The sequence below is a fragment of the Pristis pectinata genome, chromosome 14 (assembly GCF_009764475.1).
Source record: "Pristis pectinata isolate sPriPec2 chromosome 14, sPriPec2.1.pri, whole genome shotgun sequence".
In the NCBI taxonomy this organism is placed as follows: Eukaryota; Metazoa; Chordata; class Chondrichthyes; order Rhinopristiformes; family Pristidae; genus Pristis; species Pristis pectinata.
The window spans coordinates 1,987,501-2,007,489 of NC_067418.1; the positions used below are offsets into that span (position 1 = coordinate 1,987,501).

Below are 19,989 nucleotides of genomic sequence, written 5' to 3' on the forward strand. Positions count from 1 at the left end.
CCTTTCTTTCAAGCACAGTACGTTTAGGAATATTCATAAAATGGTAACCAATTCTGCACCTAAATAATGGAATAATGCTGGTCTTTTAATGAAATTAAAGTGGGTGTTGATGAGGGAAATATAGGCAGGTGATACAGTACTACATAATAGACTTCCCATAAGATTGAAGCTGATGGGGGGGAGAAATAGACTTGATGGAAAATTGCTGAAGTTTCAGGAAATGGGAATAATTCAGAAAATAGTTTCATTGGTTAGCTGCTCCTTTAATTCACTATACCACTCCCAGTCTGACCTGTCTGTCTGTGGCCTCCAGCACTATGCCTCATTGTAACAAAAGCTTGAGGATCATCATCATCTTTGTGTCTTCCATCTGGGTACATTGCAGCATTCTGGACTGTATCGAGTTCTCCAACTTTAGGTAGCTTGCTCTTTCTGCCTATTATCAGGGCTGGCGATTTCTGCCAGTCATGATGTTGGCTTAATTTTTCCTATTCTAGTAATGTAACCTGGCTAGCAGGTCATGTCCCATAGTATCACCCTCTACATATTTCACAGAGAAGCTTAACCTGTCTGCATTAAGCCATTTGGACTTGCCCTATCAGAGATGTACATTTGTTCCACCTATGACATGAAGATTGGCAGTGTTGTGGATAGTGTAGAAGGTTGCTGTAGGTTACAACAGGACATTGATAGGATGCAGAGCTGGGCTGAGAAGTGGCAGATGGAGTTCAACCCAGTAAAGTGTGAAGTGATATGCTTTGGGAGATTGAATTCGAAGGCAAAATACAAGGTTAATGGCAGGACTCTTAGCAGTGTGGAGGAACAGAGGGATCTTGGGGTCAGCGTCCATAGACCCCTCAAGGTTGTTGCACAGGTCGATAAGGGTTGTTAAGAATGCGAATGGTGTGTTGGCCTTCATTAGTTGGGGTATTGAGCTCAAGAGCTGCGAGGTGATGTTGCAGTTCTGTAGAACTGTGGTCAGACCACACTTGGAGTATTGTGTTCAGTTCTGGTCGCCTCATTATAGGAAGGATGTGGAAGCTTTGGAGAGGGTGCAGAGGAAATTTACCAGGATGCTGCCTGGATTGGAGGACGTGTCTTATGAGGATAGGTTGAGTGAGCTAGGGCTTTTCTCTTTGGAGAGAAGGAGATGAGAGATGACTTGATAGACGTGTACAAGATGATAAGAGGCATAGATCGAGTGGACAGTCAGAGACTTTTTCCCAGGGTGAAAATGGCTAACATGAGGGGACATAATTTTAAGGTGATTGGAGGAAGGTAAAGGGGGGATGTCGTAGGGAAGTTTTTTTTTACACAGTGGGTGCGTGGAACGCATTGCTGGCAGAGGTTGTGGGGCAGATACATTAGGGACATCTAAGAAACTCTTAGATAAGCACATGAATGATAGAAAAATGGAGGGTTATGTGGGAGGGAAGGGTTAGGTAGATCTTAGAGGAGGATAAAATGTCGGCACAACATCGTGGGCAAGGGCCTGTATTGTGCTGTAATGTTCTATGTTTTATTCCTCCCCCACCATCTCTGATACCTAAAACTGGTGCTGAGTATCTCCAGCATTTTCAATTTTTATTCTAATATTGACAATGATTCAAAAGTAATTCATTGACTGTGAAACACTGAGGCTGCAGAGTGCCATTCTCTCTTTCATAGGATGAAGTCTTGAGACAATTGGCTTATCTCGTGGCACAGTATTAACATAATAATGAACAGAAAATATATTGTGTCTTTGCCCTTTAGAAGAGTAGCCTATTTGGTGCAATTTTTATCCCTTTCAGCATTTACTCAGTTCCCCTTTTGAAAGCTCCCATTGAATCTTATGCCACCACCCTTTTAGGCAAATCAGAAGTGGCTGTGTATGAAGACATTTAGAACATAGAGCAGCACAGGAACAGGCCCTTCCACCCGCAATGTTGGTGCTGCCCATGATAAATTAAACTAATCCCATCTGCCTGCACGTGGTCTATGTCCCACTATTCCCTGTCTATGTCCCTGCCTGTTGATGTACCTGTCTAAATGCCTCTTAAACATTGCTATTGTATCTGCATCCGCCACCACCTCTGCTGGCAGTGTGTTCCCAGCACTTACCACTCTCTGTGTTTTAATAAAGAACTTGCCTCTTAAATCTCCTTTAAACTCCCCCACACCTTCCATCACCTCCCCGCCCCCCCCCCCACACCAACACTTTGCCCCTCAGCCTTTATTTGATTGAATGAGACTTCATGTTGTGGTGTGTTTCAAGCCTCCATTGCAAAGCTGTGCTGTTCTTTGTGCAGAGTGAATGTCTTATTACTAGGATATTTGGCTGTGATAACCATCACGCACGTTAAATCTGTCCTCACTCATGTCTTGGCAGTCACATCCTGCAGAAACTGGTAGCTGTAAAAGAACCCTGGTATTTCTTGCCCTCATCATGCCCACCCACAAACAAAAAATGGGGTGGGGGTGAAATGCATTGCCCTGTTGTTTAGGACACACTTATGTTTTCTGTGTGTGTCCTTGTCAGGATGAAGGTCGGTGCACTCTAGTCAGCTGATTTGTGATGACATCCTCATGGAAACATTAAATTGCTAATGTGACCATTGAAAGTTGGCTTCTGTTTAATTTTCATTGTGTTCCAGGGAAGTGACAGACTTAATGCTACGTGTTTGTTTATGTACCAGAGATTGGATACATGCAGTGCTAACGAGTGCATTAAAGATGGGGCAATTGCAGTGGCAAAAGTGTTCAATCCTACAGCTGCATTTGAATTTGAAATAAATAGAAGAAAAAGAAACAGCTTGTATTTATATAGCAGCTTCCCTGCCCTTGCTGTCCTAAAACACATTGCAGTCAATTAAATATTTAAGTGTAGTCACTGTTTCATACAACCAAACACATCATCCAGTTTTCACACAGAAGGACCCTGCAGGCAATACTGCTTGTGTGCTTTGGTGATGCTGAATGAGTGATTAAATATTGGTCCCTCAAGTTAGTTTGTGCCATTCAGTTAGACTGTGGTTGATTTGTAACTCATCTCCATGAACCATTTCCCTTGATGCCCAAAACTGACACATGTTTATCCATCTAAGTCTTTACAATTCCAATGTTCAAGCAGCTGGAATCTTTTGGGAGGTGATTTTAAATTTTCACCTTTTGTGCAGAAAGTGGATCCTTGTTTTCCCTTCCAACCAGCCTAACTCTAATTTTAGAACTCCATCACTTTGCTAGGAATAGTGCCCTGGGAACTTTTGTTCACCTGACCAGGCAGACAACCTTGGTTCATCATCTCTTCACTCAGTATTGCCCTGTTGTGTCTGAACCTACTATTACTTGACTCTGGGACCAGAGTGCTATCTCCGAGCTTTGTTGGTATCACACACCCTGTATGTGTCCTACCATGCAACCAAAATTGCTGCTTATTTCCGTGTTTCACAAATAACAATTTAACTGCAGTAAGCAAATGCTGATACTGAAATAGCTGAGGTTTTCATTTGATTGGTGGTATGCAAATAAAATAACATTCTATTGGCTTGTGAGACAGGAAGTGGCCAGAAAAACAATCTGGTTTGAAACAAGGAAGTTAAGTACTGTGTATTTAGTTTTCTTAAGGTGAACCAGTCCTGGCAGCTGCTTCAACTTTGTTTAATTTCCTATGAATCTCTAGTATCGCTTCCCTTAACAATCCTGCTGAAAAGAAAATGGATGTTAATTAGGTTTCATGAAATGTTTAATCCAAATGTTTGTTGATATCACTCCGCCATTGTTTTTTGTTAATGCTGCTGCTGAAACCTGCTGCAGATGCCATCCAACTTTGGAGACTCTATTGTGACCTTCAACTGTAATCCGGGCCTCTATTGCAGAACAGGCTTGGAGGTCATAGTTTCTCTTGAATTGGCAGTGTGGGAATCCAAACGGGATCTCTCTCTGTGGACTACAGATGTTCAAGATTTTTGGGGATGTTTTAATGTCGTTCAAAGTCAAAGGAAAGAAGGGTCGTGTAGTGGAATCTCTGGTAAGTCTATGAGGGTTGGGATGACTGAAGGGCAAGTTCCTGAATTGGTCTAGTTGTGTCCCAGATTTTGTCACTTTATTTTCTGTTGATATTGTTGGTAGGAAAAAATAAATGTCGTCTTCAGTTTGGGAATGGCCAATCCTGGCCACTAAGAAACTCTCAGACCTATTTCGGACTTGCAAGGCATCCAAGCATCTGTTAGATTCTTTGCAGATATGATTAGTATTATGAAATGTTAATTGAGACTTAAGACTGAGAATTTTGTCAGATCTCAATTGGATTTTCTTCCCATTCTATTAACGTTACTGTCAAAGAATACACTGTGTGATATCTCTTGATAGAAGGCAAGAACATTGAAACATTTACCATGATCTTATTTAGAAATCTGTCAACCCACCTTCCAAAACAATACTGAAGGGGTTGTGGATCAACTGAAAATTACAAAACTCTTGATAGATTTTTGACAGGTAAGGTTAAAATGAATCAAGGATCCAAGACACAAAGTGAATTTGAGATGCAGATTACCTATATTCTAGTTGAATGGCAGAATCGGCTGGAGGAGCTGAATTGCTTCCTGTTCTTGTGTTCCTATTTGTAGACCAAGTTACTGCATTTTTGATAGAGATCATGTAAGCTTGTTTGAAGAATTCTTTGAGCTGCCTGCCACAAGGATGAAGAGGCAATAATGTTAGCAATTTTTGACTATCGCAAAGCAGTGTTTTGCAACTTCATTAAATTAAGTTGTCCTAAAATATTAACTCTGTTATTCTCTCCAAAGATTTGCCTCCCCTTTAAATGTAATATTCTCTACAATGTACTGGTACTGCGGTGAACTATACTTGCATTAGCAATGCAGTTTTACTTTCACTCCAGTCTAGTGAGTTCCTTTTACAGTCGCAAATTCCAGAAAAGGGTGGGTCCTTTTGCTATTTCACCAGGCTCTTCAAGTGCTGCTTCCATTTCTGCAACTTCTCTGTGGCTGGGTTTTCAGGATGCTGTTTTCATGATCTCAGCTGAATCTTGGTATTGATTTTTCTATTTCCCTTTGAGACTACTCTTCACAAACCCAAACCAGGTATTAAGGCAATAGTTTCCCAGTCATCGGAAATGGATGAGATGTGCCATCTTTGCTGATGAATGTTTTCTTAACCGCTCTCCTACTTGAAGCCAATGGAAGTTGAGTTAATGATATCCAATGGAGTTCATTTGAGCTATTAACTGCATTTTGAATTCCGAATAGCATGGTTGTCTTTGGTCTTTTTACTGGTTTATTGCATGTCGAGTTACCTTTGGTGACCACTGGAACATCAAGTAGCTTCATACTGCACTAAGCAAATGTGAATGATGCAACAGCTAGAATCAATTGATAGATGAGGAGCTTGAGATTATATTCTGCCTTGCACAGAAATAACTTTCTTGTAATAAACCATCATAATGGGAGGTTGTTGTGCCTCAGATTGATATCCACCTTTCCCATAATATGGAACAAGCTGCCAGAGGCAGGTACGATTACAACATCTAAAGGACATTTGGGCAGATGCATAGACAGCAAAGGTTTAGAGGGATATGGGCCAAATGTAGCCATCCAAAGGGTTTAATCAAAAATATTCTCCAAAATATCTTGAGGCATAATTTATTATTTAAAATGAAAATAAAAATTGTTGGAAACACTCATCAGAATCTGTGGAGAGAGAAACGGATTTGACAATTTAGGTTGATGGCTTGATTCTATTAAAGGGTTCTATTAACTCTGTTTCTCTGACTTGGATGCTGCCTGAATTGGTTTGAATTTCCAATGTTTTATTTCAGCTTTCCTGTAGTTGTAATATTTTGTGCATTATCTCTTGACTTTCTGTGCCTCTCTTCTGCCCTCAGTTGAGTCTATATCTGTGGTATCTTTTGCAATGGCATCCCTTTCCAACTTCCAGTTCCTCCTCAGATTTGTCCTTGGCTACCACATCTTCCTCACCCTCTTAAGATTCAGCTCTTTGATAATACTTCACTGAAGATGGTTCGCTGCACCCTTCTCAGTTTCACTCAAAGCCCTGAAAAGCTCTTTGGATGCTTTTAGTGTTGAGCTCAGTAGCGCTGATAACAGCCAGCCTTGTATCATACTCGGGATTTGGTCCTAATGCAAGAACTGCAAGCAAAATGTACGCATGCATTTCGATTTCTAAAAGTAATCCTCACTTCTGCTCTGCTTTTTATTCCCATTATTATACCTCCATATCCTCTATTTGTGGGACTGGAAATTCCTTTTCTTACTTTGAACACCATCTTAATGTTCATTCCTTTAAGGAGAACAATACCAGCTTTTGTGGTATTAATTTTTTTTTAAATCAGGCATTGTTACATTTTTGTTAGGTGAAGGTAAGGAATCAAGGTGGGTAGTAACCAAAGATCTCTTGTTTTACTTTTAACCACCATAGCATCTTGTCCCGCTACCTTCAGAGTCATACTTGTTGGAAGCAGTGTAAACAGCAACTTTTTGAGATGGAAAGAAATTAATGAAATGCTGGTATATCATTAATTGTCAACTGTGTGCATGTGGTTAGGATGAATAGAATAGCTTTCTGCACTCAGTCCAGCAGCGCTCTATGTTATTCAATATATACAGTTTTTTCGATAATCATAGTTTGGGCTCAATTATGGAAATTATGATTTCTGAGGTCATCAGAATGAGGGTTGTCACTACTGGGGTATGTATTACTTTCACGTAAATTAAGTAGCATCACACATTCTTGATCTTGTGCCAGTGGAGGTCAGCTGTGTTTTCTCTGTTCATTTACTGGGTGTTGATAAGCTTGGCTATTGTTGCCTACTCAAGATGTGAAAAGTTGTTGCTTTGCACTGCTATTGTACTTTCGGTGAAGGTAAAGTTGGATGGAATTCCAGTATTTAGATCCAGTGAACAGTGATTTATTTCCAAGTCAGCATGCGTGACCTTGAGTAACTTGGTTTATTATTGCCAATTGTACCAAGTTACAGAGAAAAACTTTGTTTTGCATGCCATCCATACAGACCATTTCATCACACCAGTGCATTGAGGTAGTACAAAGGAAAACAGTAACAGAATGCAGAATAAAATGTTACAGTTACAGAGAGAGTGCAGTGCAGGCAGACAATAGGTGCAAGGGCATAACGAGGTAGATGTGAGGTCAAGAGTCCAGTTTGTGATTGGTTAACAGGGCTGATGGAAGTTGGGATTCAGACAGGAGTGTTTGATGTGGAAGATTAATCAGGAGACCATAGTCTCCATATGACCTACTATTTTTGATATAACAAAAGCATGTGTGATGACTTTGGACATAATATAGACATATCCTTTTCTGCTGTGGATCCGTAGGCTGGCTGGTGTTGATTATAACTTTATCAGCTCACCATGCCTCATTTATTTCATTCTGAAAAGCAATTTCATTTTGGAACTGTTGGCTAAGCAATTCGTTGAATAATCCCATCCCAAGCTTTCTATCCTTTTTTTCAATAAATGACGATTCATTTTTTTTTGGTCTCAGATGTTGGTTACTTTTCTTAACGTTACTAATTCCTGATTTCTCTTTATTGCTTTAACTGGTCTGCTCTTAGTGGATGTGTAATTGTCATGTAATGAGAACATGTAGGCCAATCCCTTTATAATTGTGGGTGAAAGGGTTTAACAAGTTGAACAAAGAATGTAGAGAACTTGATTATTCTGGGTTTTATTAAGAGTCATAGAGTTATATAGCACTGAAACAGATCCTTCGGCACAACTCATCCATGCCAACCAAGATGCTAGTCCCATTTGCCTTTGGCCCATATCCCTCTAAACTTTTCCTATCCATGTATCTGCCCAAATGTCTTTTGAACATTGTAATTCTACCTGCCTTTACCATTTTCTCTGGCATCTTTTTCCATCTACCACCCTACCACCCCCCCCCCCCCCCCCCCCCCACTCCATGTGAAAAAGCTTCCTCTCAGGTTCCCTTTAAACCTTTCCCCTCTCACTAACCTTTACCCTCTAGTTTTAGACTCCCCTACCCTGGGAAAAGGACTGTGACCATTCACATTAGCTACGCCCTCACATTTTTATATACCTCTGTAAGGTCACTCCTCAGCCTCCTAAGCTTCAGGGAAAAAAAATGTCCCAGCCTAGTCAGTGTCTCCTTATAACTCAAGCCCTCCAGTCCAGGTAACATCCTTGTGAATCTTCCCTGCACCTTTTATCAACTTGTCAATTGCAGTTGTTAAGTGCTGTTAAATCCATGAGGAGCTTCAACATTTAGTCTCTAAACGTAACCTTTACAAGCAGCATTACTAGAGGGAAGGAATTGCATATTTGCACAATGTTCATGTTGGCGATTACAATATTCTTCCCATAAAATTCTCATAATCAAGATGTAAGCAGGATGTTTACAACTGGATCGCCATTCACTTCATCAACGATAATGGGTAGTAGGTGTGTGGTGGAGTTCTCTCTGTAGGGACTCTACTGCAAGGTTGTTCACCAAGGGTCCACTCATTCGGTTCAGTGTAGTTCCCGATGCACCGCTGGCCAAACATGTAGTTACCTTCCTTAGGCTTGCTTCATTTTTGTTAATGTTTCGTTTGGTGACATTTATAAAGTTTTGGAAGTTGAGACTGGTCTTTATTTTTTTGTGCAGCAAACTGCATAGATACTCTGAAATGCATCTGGTGGTTTTGCTCATAACCACACAGTTAACTGCAGTGTTTACAGTTTGGTTCAGGTTTTCCTTTTATTTGTTTGCAGTTTGATTTTTCACATCACACCCTTTTCACCCACACTCTTGTGGTTTTTATCATCATCAGGTCACTGATAGTGCATGGCCTCAGCCAAAAAGGATTGGGTCAGTAAGTCTAAATGGACGTTTTGAAAGTCACGTGCAACTTTCTGAAAATTAAGTGTAAATTTTATTGTCAATGTTTATTGTTTGCACAGAAATTTATCAGTGGGAAAACATTTTTTGATGTAATCCTTGAGGGTTTTTCCTGTTGTTACCAGTTAAAACTGAAAAATTCAGGACTAAAGACATGCTATTTCAAATTTGAAGTTAAATTGGATCTGTTTTTATGGATCTAATCGTCCTATTCTGTAATTGCGCTTCAGCTGAAGAATACTCCTGGTTCTGTGCACTGTCACTGGAGATAAACAAGTAATTAAATCAGTTGACTAAGTTCTGTCCATCTAAGTTGATACTGTTGAAGACGTGAAGGACATTGGGAACCACCGCTGAAACTAGAAAAAAAAACTGAACATTGCTCAAAACTAAATAGGTCAGACGTCGTCCCTTCAGCTCAAGAAGTCTCAGCTAATGCTCCATGTGAGTCTCCTCCCATATCATTTATCTCATCTCAGCCTCCCCATTTCTCCTCATGCATTCAATTAGTTTCCTTTCAAATCATCAAAGTGATTTAACTCAATTCTTTTTGTGGTGCAAATTCCAAACCACTCTGAGTATTAACTAACTTGCTTCACTATTGCATTTATTAGTTACTGTTTTGTATGTATGGCTTCTTGCGTTCTCCTGTAAGTGGGCATATTTTTGTCATATTATCATATGGTACTGAGTTATTTTAATAATTACTGGCACAGGGAAATACAGAATAACGCGGGGTCTAATGTGTAAAGAATGCATCTTTATGCCAGGACCAGTGTGTGGTCAACTGAAGTGAGTTGTTATTGTAAAACCATAATGGTGATGAGAAGTAATGCCATGGATTTTCCTGGCAAATTCTGGCAATGTTGTGTTCATGACAAGATGCCTGGGATTCTACACATTTGTGTGAAAGCAAAATTCAAACTTGGGGTTCTTGGCAATGGTTTTTGACTCCTCATGATGGAATCCTCATGGCATACATCAGCAGAATGCCAACTTCTTCCAATTCCTTACCAGTTATGCTGGGAAGTTTGCCTGCTGAACTTGCAGGTTCAGCAGTTCTATTCGTGAAATTGTTACATCACAGATGGCCACTGACCCATCAAGACAGTGCCGGATCCTGCGAGAGCAAACCCTTCAGCCCCATTCCTATTCATTTCAGTGGAGGGTAGTGGCTGAGAAGGAAGAAGCAGTTTCAGATAATTTATTTTTTGGATAGAATTAACCTTAAGGTATTTAATTGTTTTAAAGATCTTAATGTTTCAGTGTTCTATGTTTGTTTATTAATCTAAAGTTCTTTAAAAGTGTGATTATTTTTTAATTGAGATATTAAAGGTATTCATTGTTTGCCAGTTATGACAGCCAAAGGCCTGGCCTAGCTGGATGTTAAAAGGTTTCTGTGCAATTTATGATCCAAAGACCCTATTTTTATTTGCAGGGCTTTGCTGATTGGGTTGAAAGTCCGTTGAAAGATTTATTGAAGGATTTCTTGTATCTATGGTCCCCACGTTTTGGACATTTCAAGTGGAAATATGTTGTCTGCATGTACCCGATCAAACTCCTTTATTTTGAAGCTCTCCATCAGGGCATACCCTGGTGTTATCTCTTCTACAGACGGGAGTCCTGACCGGTTCTGTTTTTCTTCATTGTTATGGCCACTCAGTTCTGATATACTTTTGTCAATATCTTTTATGCCTTTTTCAATACATCTGTATATCCTATAGAATATAGGAACCTCACCTACATTGTCTACTTGCAGTGAAAACTTAGTTCAAAATCTACGCCTTTATTGAACCTTTTGATCATCTATCATAACATTCCGATGTTTGACTGTGTATAAGATTTTGTCTGATTACACTGTAGATGGTACACACTGCAGCCATGGTATGATGATACTGGACGGAGCACATATTTGGGGTGGTGGATTGGATGCCTATCAGGTGGCTGTTCAATCCTGGATGGTGAAGAGTATTCCGTCATGCTCTGACTTGCTCATTGTAGATAGTGGAGAGTGAATGAGAAGTGAAATGTGCAGATGCTGGAAGTAATCAGCAGATCAGGCAACATCTGTGCAGGAGTTAACGTGTCAGTTATGACCAAAGGCCATCGACCTGAAATGTCTGATAATGGGAAGGCATGGAGTCGGGAGATGAGTTATTCACCATAAACCCTGCCTCAAGCCACAAGTGGCTCTTCTAGTCATGGTAACTGTGTAGCTGGTCTGGATGATTTTTTGGTCATGGGTGTTAATGGAAGACTTGGCAATGAAGTATCATTGATTGTCAAGGATTGATGGTTAGACTCTTGTTATAGATTATCATTGCATGTAGCTTGTTTAGTGTGGGTTGCACTTGCCAATTATCACCAGGATGATGTGGTGGTGAAGTAGCTCCAGGGACCCTGGCTTCATGCTGCCTAAGTGGAGTTTGCATTCTCTCTCTGTGACTGTGAGAGTTTCATCCCACATTCTAAAGATATGCCAGTAGGTTAATGCTTACTATACCTTGCCCCTTAGTGTAAGTGAGTAGCAAAAGACTCGAAGGGAGTTGATGAGCCTGTGAGAGGGAATAGGTTGCAGGGAAATAAAGAATGGAGAAGCGACTGAAGTGATTGCTGTGTTGGAGCCTGTATGGATCCTATAAGCCAAATGGCCTCCTGTGTTGTAATAAGTGTTTTGAATATTTCCTAAGCCGTGCTGCATTTGGATACAGCTTGATTTCTGATGAATTGAATGTTGTACAATCAACAGTTATATCCTTTTCTGGTCTTGTGGAAGAAAGATGACAGCTTCTAAACACGGCCTGTGGAATTCTGCATTGGTTTTCCTGTGGCTAGGGTGATTGACCTTCAGCCAGTTGAATGTTTTCTTTTTCATTGCTGGTCAAATTCTCCCTTATTATCAATGGCAGTCGATCTTATTTCTCTAGAGGGTGGTGGTGAGCTGTCTTTTCAAACCACTACAGTCCTTGAGGTATAGGTATGCTCACAATGCTTTTAGTGAGAGAGTTCTAGGATTTTGACCCAACAATGGTGAAGGAATGACAATGTACTTCCAAGTCAGGGTGCTGTGTGGCTTGCAAGGCAACTTCCAGGTGGTGGTGTTCCCCATGCTTTTTCTGGCCTTATCTTCGAACTGCCGCTACTGCTTGTGGAGTAAGTGAATGGTTGTGTATGGGGTGCCTGTCAAGTGGGCTGCAATATCCTGTACGGACATAGAGGACAACTTCATAAACTCAAGGGTTGTTGAATCTACACTCATTCAGGCAAGAGTATTTCATTACACTCCTGGCTTGAGCCTTGTAGATGGTGGAAAGGCTTTGCAGAGTTAGGTGAATTACTTACCACAGCATTCTGAGCCTCTGACCTGCTCTTGTTGCCGTATTGTGTATATGGCTACTCTAGTTCAGTTTCTGGTCATTGGTAACTCCCAGGGTATTGATAGTGGGGGAATTCAGTGATGGTAATGCCATTGAATGTCAGGGGGTGATAGCTGGATTTTCTCTTGTTGGATATTGTCATTGCCTGGCACTTGTGTCATGAATGTTACTTGCCACCTGTGAGCCCAGGCCTGGATATTGTTCAGGCTTTGCTGCATTTGGATGGCACTGCTTCATTATCTGAGGAGTCATGAATGGCCCTGGACATTATGCAATCATCAGCGAACATCTCTACTTCTGACCTTATGACTGAAGGAATGTCATTGCTGAAGCAACTGAAGATGGTTCAGCGTAGGGCACTACCCTGAGATCGTTTAGTTATATTCCTGCAACTGGAAATGCATTTAAGGATTTGTCCTGGAATTGAGAATTCCTGCCAGCAAACAGGTGTTAAGTTATGTAGTGTCCACTTCAGCAGTGCACAACCAGTATCTCTTGTTTAAAAATATACCTAAGCTGATAATACTGCCTAATTCTCAGTGAGCGCATTAAAACTCTAAGCAAAGCTGAAATATTTTCAGCATAATACTTCATTATTTTTAGAAAGTACACTCAATATCTCATTGGTTCAGCATCATTATTTTGTTTGTTTGATGCTGCTTTTGTGAAATACTTTGGGGCATTTTTGCTGTATTAAAGATGCTATGTAAACAGTGGGAGTAGTTGGTTTCCTGCTTAATTGAATGCAGCCAGGCTGTATCAGTTCTGACTTGAGGCTTTGCCTATGCAATTAAAGCAGGAGCTTTATAACCATCAGTGCTGCTCTTTTGCTTTACTGTAGGTTCAAGGTTTTAATCAGAGGTTTAAGTGGGTGATTCTCAATTGAACTTGGAGGATAAACACATTATTCACAAATATCAAAATTGCTCATCCTAAATTTAATCACTTCCCTCTGGCAGCTCAGGGTGAAGTGATTGAGTTTAGGATGAACAGGAGGACTGATTTGGTGGAATGGAGAGACCTTCAGATGTTGTTATGGTGAGAGATTGAGAAAGGCAAGAGCATAGAGGGATTGGGAAAAATGGATGAGAATCTTCCAGGTGAATCTGCTTAACTGGAAAGCAATGTAGGTCAACACACGTGGGCATTGGGTGGTGACCCAAGTTGGAATGTGGCCAGCAGAGCTATGGAACTGGGTAGGTCAGACAGCAGGAGTGCACTGGAGTTGTCAGGTCTGGAGTTACTAAAACAGATTAGAGTTTTGGCAGCAGGTGAGCTGAGGCAGAGTCAGGATATGTTATGGTAGGAAATAGATGGCCTTGAGATGTAAATCTCGACCCCTTTGGGGTCAAAAATGATACCAAGATTGTGAATGGCCTGAGACAAGTTTCAGACAGTTACCGGGTTGTGGGATGTATTTGGCTAGAGAGAAGATTTTGTAATGGCCTGAGTGCTGACAAACAGGTTGATGGAATCTGGAAATGGTATTGTAGAAAAAGCAGATGCTTGCTCTACGTGTTCAGGGATGTCCTAATCTTTAATGAAAAGGAAGTGAGAGGCGCTTTAATTTTAGATTGCTAGACATTAAATGTGATGGTTTCAACCAGGTGGTTTGGGTCTGTGTGTAGCATTGTAAGTTGTGCCATCAATATGCAATTCTGTGAAATGGAAGTATTTGCTCAATTCTCTGATTTTGAAGTGTTCTACATGAGGATGGCTGAGGCAGACCGCACCCTTGTTTGCTGGCCACGTGGAATAGAAGAGATCCATTCTGAAATTCTCTAGATTTAAGTGGGAGGAAAAAAGGATCATGGAATGGAGGTTGTACCTGACAAATCCAATACTAATACCCAAGGAAAAGGAGTGGAGTTTGGATTAGGGAAGTTGTATGTTATTGTTTAGAGTATTTCATGTGTTTTTGATCAGTTTAAGAACTTGAGAGTCAGAGTGAATCCGAGAGAGCTTTGGAATTGTCTTGCAAATCCTTTTACCAAGTTAATTTACTCCTGTATAGTAATCACACGACCACAATGCAGAAATATCGGTGTAGTTGGATAGCTTTTAGGAAGATGAAGCAATTCACAATTAAAGTTAGAGAGTTCACCTTGATAACAGAAGTTGGCAATTACTGGGAATGGCACGTAATTACTGAATGTCTGATCTAGATTCCCTGGCGTGCATTTGTAGTAATCGCTTGTAGTAATGTGGATAGTCTTCTAATAAGATAGAGATTGCTGATGGTAGCAAGCTTTGCCACTTGATTAGTGTATGAGTGATTGATGACATTCAAAGGGACTTGGACAAATTAAGTGGTTGGGCCAAAGAATGGGAAATAATGCAAACACATGTCAAGTAATCTACACAAGATAAAACTAGTCTTTGTTACTGAGCAAAGGTGGAAAAGATTTCAATGTGAAGTTTCACTGAGAGTTTGAATCTGTCAACAGCAAACTAGCTATGTGGTGGCATGTGTTCTAAAGTCATATAGTTAGAAGTTTGAAGCAGGTTGTTACTGTCCAATTCATTGATCAGATCTATTTAGAGCACAATGTAGCTTTGCTATCTTAGTACAAAACTGTTTTTGCATCAGAGAGGGGCAGCAGTGATTTATTTTTATTGGTGAAATGAGGTCCATTGCTTGTAACTTTATGTATGAGAGATGTGGACAATGTATTCAGCTGGCTACTCAATTTGTCTGTTGGAAATGGCAAATAAAAATAATGAGAGCAAACCTTAAAATATTTTGCCTGTTAAGTTTCAGTAAATGAAATATACTATGATCCAGTGCGATTAATTTTCTAGCTCTCTTTCATAAATATATACACTGCAAGCTGCTTATCACTGATTTGTGTTGACCTAATTTATTCTATCTACAAGGTGTCTGTTGCAAAGAGAAAGTAGCGTTTGTCCAGCAGTCTAATCCCTACACAATAAGTATCATTGGTAATTGCTTTTTCCTTTGCAGGCAAGAGTGTGGACTAACTGATTCCCCAGTGGCTGCTGCATGGTTCTTACTCCACATCCCCATAATCAGCTGATTGTGGAACCATTTTGTGGAATTTTCTATTTGTGGGTGGTAGTAGTAAAAGAAATCAGGTTCTTCAAAGAATTTCCATTTTTATAAATTAGTCTTGTACATAACCTCAAATCTCTCTGAAATATTACAGATATCCATGTGGTGTAATTTTGAGAATGGAGATTTGCTGATGTTGAGGTAACTAATTTTTCTTTGGGACTACAGGGTGATTCTGCACATCAGATGACTTAGAGCCTAGATAAGCCACCAGATTGAATAGTCCATTGGAAGAAATAGCCCTTTATCATCTTGTACCACTTACATAAGAGTCCTTGGGCATTTTAATGTGGCTCAGTGAACTTTCTTCACTGCACCAATACTCGCAGTCAGCCTGAGCTGGGTAATTTTGTACATGAAGTCTGGCTTATGTTTACATACAAAAGGATATGGAGATGGCAGTGATATGAAGAGCACCTTGTATTGAATATTTCTTTATGAATTCTGATTGGTGGGGAATTTTTTGTTTATGCATGGCTTAGCAGGTGCAATAGCAGAACACAAGTATCTGCAGATCAGAAAACTCATTATAGTGTCATCTGTACAGTTTAAAGTTCAACGGTTTCCTCATGATTCCTTGGCCAAGATGCTGAGGCATCCCTCCTGAACCTACTTACACAATCTTCAACTCCCTAAGTTTTCTGTTGTATGTGTTCTTCACTGTTTGAAAGTCACCTAAATCTAACTTCTGCTTCAGTCATGATTTAAAGTTTGTGGTCGTGCTAATAATTAAATGGCTCTGTTTATTCTTGTCCTCTCTACTCCAGAGTACCTTCACCATTGTTCTTTCATATTTCTGCTGTGTAGCTTTGCTGTCCAATCCTTCATGTCAGACTGCCCTCTGTGCTCTTGCCAGCGTCAGATTGCCTCTGTGACTGACTAGTGCTGTACAACTGTTGCTTTATGAAAGCCTGCTATATCAACCCTTGTACCTTGTTTTCTACAACCAGTTTCAATGTAGGAAGAGTAAGCTGACCTTGTAATGTCAGTGTAAATTTAGAGGTGGGGATCTGACCTTGCTCGAGAAGGCAGTAAACAGTTTGCTGGAGGCGATGATCTTACATGGTGTAATTTCCACGGACAGTCAGACCAGTTTTAAAAAGGTGATTTGAAATGGTGGTGGTGGTTTTTGAGGGGGGGGGGGGGTCAAGGAAGGGAAGTTTATGGCTCATAGAATTCATGGTTAAACCAGGTACTACTTGACTAGACCCATGCACACACTTGTGCTAAATTCATGGAGACTGCATTTTAGCCCTTCAAGAAACAAGCAGTACTAACCCTAATTTCTTGCCTGTTCTATAGTCTTTTGTCCTCCAAGTCTCAATGGCTTTCATTAGGCCTGACATCAGGCGCTGCAAATCACTGCAGTTCAGAAACTACATGGCTGAAAGAGACTTGAGTCCGACAGGCAACATACAAACCCAAGTCCTATGTCTGCGGCAAAAAGCTGAGATGCGACGTTGGCATGCAAAACAAAGTTTTTCACTGTACCTCCATTAATGTGACAATAATAAACCAATTTGCATCTGAGATCAAACCCAAATGTCAAATGACACCATGGACAGAGGAAGATGGACTTGAAACATTGATTCTGCCCATTTTGTCCCTTTTTAGACTAAGAATCGCTATTGCTCCTCTTGTCTGGTGTGCTTTTTTCTCCCTTTCTACCTGTTAACTTTTTTTTCTCTCTCTGCTACCCTACCACATTCCCCCCCACCCCCCACCTCCTCATCAACCCCGTATGTTCTGTGTGGTTAGGCAGGAAATAGAATGAATGTAGTTAAGAGCCCTGTTAAATCATGGGGAAGGACAATCCCTTATTGTGGAAAAGTCTACATCGGAAGCATTGGCATTTAAGATATTGTCAGAATAGATACATCAGGAGCAGAGAAGCTGGAACAAGAAATTTCCTACAGGAAGCAGGGTGGGAAGAAGTGAAGTTTGCTGTGCAAGTCCTTGGGGTTCTATGTACCGTTTGCTGGCCTGTCCCCTGAAAATGGAGATAAGGCTAGGAATGGAAGCATCATAGCTGGGTCACATGAAGGTGAGAGAAGGGTGGAGATTGGCAGCAAAGATGATTAAAATTTTCTAGCCGGGACCAAGAACAGGAAGTCATCAGCGTATGGGGGGGGGGGGGAGGAGAGAGGGGGGAGCTAAAGGAGTGGACCTGACCAAGGTCAAACCAAAGAATATTCTGCATGACACAAGCATAGAAAGCTTGACCCAAAGGGGATCTGAACCCTAACCCTAAGGACGTAAGCAGGAGTAGGCCAACTAGTCTGTTCTGCCAGTCAATGAGATCATGCCCAATCCAGTCTTGGCCTATATCACTTTACTGCTCTATTCCCATACCTCTTGTAGTATAAATGTCTGCCAGTCCACACATTGAATATATTCAGTGACTCCACCTCCACAGATCTCTGGGCAGAGAATTCTTTGAGAAGAAATTCCTCCTCTGTCTTAAGTGGCAGCCCCTAATTGTGAAACTCTGTCCCCTTATTCTTGATGTAGTCTAATGAAGTGCAAGATTGGCAGGGTAATTTATAGTTTGAGTTTGTATATATTGTAAATTTATTTCAAGTGATTTTCCTTGATTCTGCAAACGTGGAAGTGCTGTGAACTACTGTTCTGCATTAAACCACACTTGAACAGAAATTCAAAGCTGTTGTCAGATTCATGATAGTAAGATGGTGCCAGTAAATTTGCTGGCTATTAGAAATGCGCCTCCCCTTTGAACTGCTGGAAATTTCTAGTTACATTTTCCCCTCCAAGTTTTACTTTTTTTTGCTAAACTTCTTTGTAATTGGTTATTTTTTTGTAATATTCAATATTCATTTTTCTTTGTTCATGACCTATTTAACCCTCTTTCAGTTTGTCTGCATTATATCAGTCCCGAGGATACCACTGTAAATGCCAGTGCTTCTTATTCTGCAAATGGTTTAATAGCTAATGTTTTCAGTTTGGGAGTTTCTGTTCTATGAATTTTCTTTATTTTTAAAGAAAATACTTTATTTCCTTTCATATTGACGTCCGTTTTTTCTGCCCTCCCAAGCTTCTGCCAAGATATTTGATTCAGCGTTTTGTCCGGTCACTGCCCTTTCAGCTTTTGTGGTCTTCAAAACAGGGTCCCAGTTTGTATACTCTTGTTTGAATGTCATCACCATTGATAGGTGCTACGTTGGGCCTTGCGCTCTTTCAATTCCTTGCTCTTTACAGCTGTCCAAAGTTGTTGTGAATAGGCACAAAACAATGGAATTATATCACTTTTACAATTTGAAGTACAGCAAAAACAAATGATTTATTGTGAACTTAAATAGCATTTTTTTCAATCTGAACATCTAGACTTTGCCCAAATATCATACAAGGGCTGCTTCCCCCAATGGAAATAAGAATATACAATTGTCTCCAAATGCTGGTGCTCAATTAATTTCAAAAATAGATACATATTCTTGATGGTCAATAATTTTGATTTGATAAAGTATAATTTATACTCCAAATCCCAAATATTATAATTTTGATTAGTGTCTTGATTCTCAATAGATTTGACCAGTGTATTCCATGTATTCCTGGTATTGTTTCCAAGGTTTCATTTGAAAAATCAAAGTTAGTTGCAAGTTTAATGTTATTCTGTTCAATGTTAATTAGTTTTATGACTGCAGTCTGGTCTAGTAAAATGATAATACAGAGGAATTCCCCAGGATGTTGCCTGGATTGGAGAACTTGCAGGGAGAGAAATTGGATAGGCTGGGCATGTTTTTGTTCGAGTGAAAGAGGCTGAAGGGTGACCTGATATATAAGATTGAGAAGGATGATAGGGTAGAAAATCTTTTTCCTATGATAGGGGTATCAAAAACAAGAAGGCATGGCTTTAAGGTGAAAGGAAAGAGTTGCAAAGGGGTTCTGAGGAGTAAGTTTTTTTTTACACAGTGGTTGATATCTGGAACTTGCTGCTGGAGGAGTTGGTGAAGTCAGATAAAATTACTACATTGAAGAGACATACAGTATATAGACAGAATACTTACATAGGCAAGGCATAGAAGAATATGGTACTGCTGTGGGTAGATGAGCAAAAAGATAGGCATGGACATGGTGGGCCAAAAGGACCCGTTTCTATGCCTTACCACTATGACCATCTGTTGAGAGAGGGTAATACTCCTGAGATATGGATTTGCCAGATTGATTCCTGGGATGAAGGAATTGTGTGGTTTAGATAAAGATTGACGCATGTCCACTGGAATTTAGAAGCATTAATATTGATGAAATGTATCCAAAATTTTGACAGAAACCGACAGAGTAGATACCGTGTTCAACACAAAAGGAGCTGGAGGAACTCGGCGCGTCAGGTACCATCTATGGAGGGAAGTGGACAAGTCAATGTTTCGGGTCGAGACTCCATCTGAACATAGATGCTGCCTGACCTGCTGAGGTTCCTGCAGCGCCTTTTGTGTTGCTCCAGATTCCAGGCACTGCAGTCTCTTGTGTCTCTAGATGCTGTGTTTCTATTACCCAGGGGATCTAGATCTAGGGTTAGAGATTTAGAGTAAGGAGGGGTCATGTCTCCTTCTCTTTGATTTTTCTATCTTTAAAAATATTACAGCAACTTGCTTCTGCCTGCTCTGAAACCTGTTGTTTCCTGTATTCCGGTATTTCCTTCAA

General features: G+C 40.4%; 1 protein-coding gene across 2 annotated transcripts in view; it reads left to right on the top strand.

Moving 5' to 3' along the window:
* The window catches only part of usp47 (ubiquitin specific peptidase 47), a 151,263-nt gene that overhangs the window by 34,563 nt on the left and 96,711 nt on the right, over positions 1-19,989 (top strand). The window lies entirely within an intron of this gene.